The following is a 2,500-nucleotide window of genomic DNA, read 5'->3' on the forward strand; positions in this document are numbered from 1 at the left end:
ATTATCCATATTTATAGATTAGTACATTTCACAACTCAAGGTTTATAAGTGCGGTACAGAAAGTTAAAAGCTAAATACTGTACACTGTAAAGCTAAAACATAGAAATAGCATCAGAATCACAGAGGTATAGAGGTATCGGCCTACTTCATCATCTTACTGATTCTTTCCCAGACCTGCAGTTCTAGGAAACACAGAATGGGGGGACTTTTAAAAAAAAATATTTCCACACAACAACTCTAAGGTATGTCATTTAGGCCTGACGTCGAAATTTAAAAAAATGTCTTTAAAAAAAGAAAGACCTCATGTTCAACCTCTATATCAGTGGTTCTCAATATTTCAAAATATGTTGTTCCAGGGACCCCCCCTCCCCCCCCAGGGACCCCCCCCCCCCCAAGGACCCCCCCTCCCCCCCCCAGGGACCCCCCCCCCCCAAGGACCCCCCCCTCCCCCCCAGGGACCCCCCCCCCCCAAGGACCCCCCCTCCCCCCCAGGGACCCCCCCCAGGGAGCCCCCCCAGGGACGGATGGAGGCCTGGTTTAAGACAACATCCATGGAGGCTTGGTTTAAGACAACATCCATGGAGGCCTGGTTTAAGACAACATCCAGAGGCTTGGTTTAAGACAACATCTATGGAGGCTTGGTTTAAGACAACATCCAGAGGCTTGGTTTAAGACAACATCCAGAGGCCTGGTTTAAGACAACATCCAGAGGCCTGGTTTAAGACAACATCCAGAGGCTTGGTTTAAGACAACATCCATGGAGGCTTGGTTTAAGACAACATCTATGGAGGCCTGGTTTAAGACAACATCTATGGAGGCCTGGTTTAAGACAACATCCAGCGGCTTGGTTTAGGACAACATCTATGGAGGCTTGGTTTAAGACAACATCCATGGAGGCTTGGTTTAAGACAACATCCAGAGGCTTGCTTTAAGACAACATCCAGAGGCCTGGTTTAAGACAACATCCAGAGGCCTGGTTTAAGACAACATCCAGAGGCTTGGTTTAAGACAACATCCATAGAGGCCTGGTTTAAGACAACATCCAGAGGCCTGGTTTAAGACAACATCTATGGAGGCATGGTTTAAGACAACATCCATGGAGGCCTGGTTTAAGACAACATCTATGGAGGCTTGGTTTAAGACAACATCCATGGAGGCCTGGTTTAAGACAACATCCATGGAGGCTTGGTTTAAGACAACATCCAGAGGCCTGGTTTAAGACAACATCCATAGAGGCTTGGTTTAAGACAACATCTATGGAGGCTTGGTTTAAGACAACATCCAGAGGCCTGGTTTAAGACAACATCCAGAGGCCTGGTTTAAGACAACATCCATGGAGGCTTGGTTTAGGACAACATCCAGAGGCCTGGTTTAAGACAACATCCATGGAGGCTTGGTTTAGGACAACATCCAGAGGCTTGGTTTAGGACAACATCCAGAGGCTTGGTTTAAGACAACATATGGAGGCTTGGTTTAAGACAACATCCATGGAGGCCTGGTTTAAGACAACATCCAGAGGCTTGGTTTAAGACAACATCCAGAGGCTTGGTTTAAGACAACATCTATGGAGGCTTGGTTTAAGACAACATCCATGGAGGCCTGGTTTAAGACAACATCCATGGAGGCCTGGTTTAAGACAACATCTATGGAGGCCTGGTTTAAGACAACATCTATGGAGGCTTGGTTTAAGACAACATCCATGGAGGCTTGGTTTAAGACAACATCTATGGAGGCGTGGTTTAAGACAACATCTATGGAGGCTTGGTTTAAGACAAAATCCAGAGGCTTGGTTTAAGACAACATCCATGGAGGCCTGGTTTAAGACAACATCTATGGAGGCCTGGTTTAAGACAACATCCATAGAGGCTTGGTTTAAGACAACATCTATGGAGGCTTGGTTTAAGACAACATAGACACACAACAAGGGACTAAACTATTTTCGCTCCTATGCCACCAAACGCCCTACCAACAGTCATTAAGACATGCGAATCCTTTGACTCCTTCAAAACCGCTCTCAAAGGGGCACCTACGGACGGCTGCAATTTGAAACTGGCCCCTGTAAAATCTGAATCCCCCCCACACCCCTTTTTTCCCCTTCACTATATATATTTATTTTCCTTTTTTTTACCTCCTTTATGATGAGTTCCTGTTTTGACTATATAGTTGTGTATATTCGTACGTCTCTAAATGTTTTGATGAATTGAACAAGGTGGACCCTCTTGTAAACAAGTGTAATGCTTTATGGTGTCGTCCACTCACTGTTAACAGTCTTTGTATTGAGTTGTACTTGAAATGTACTGTAATTCTGCAAACTGTTAATAAATCAATCAATCAATCAATACATAATGTTGTCGCCACATCAGTGGCGTAAAAGAAGTACCGGAACTTTTATTATTTTATGTAAGTAGCCGTGTAATCAGCGGGATAATGTCTGGATAAGCTAGCCAGACATTATCCCTTAGCTAATAGAGCGTCGCAGTCCCGCCCCCTTTCATGACCA

General features: G+C 44.9%; 1 protein-coding gene across 1 annotated transcript in view; it reads right to left on the bottom strand.

Annotated features, from left to right (window-relative positions):
* The window catches only part of LOC306918967 (abl interactor 1-like), a gene marked incomplete at its 3' end in the record, with an annotated part of 14,365 nt that overhangs the window by 11,414 nt on the left and 451 nt on the right, over positions 1 to 2,500 (bottom strand). The gene's annotated exons all lie outside the window — the stretch shown is intronic.

Source organism: Electrona antarctica (genome assembly GCF_951216825.1).
Source record: "Electrona antarctica genome assembly, contig: scaffold_110, whole genome shotgun sequence".
Taxonomy (NCBI): Eukaryota; Metazoa; Chordata; class Actinopteri; order Myctophiformes; family Myctophidae; genus Electrona; species Electrona antarctica.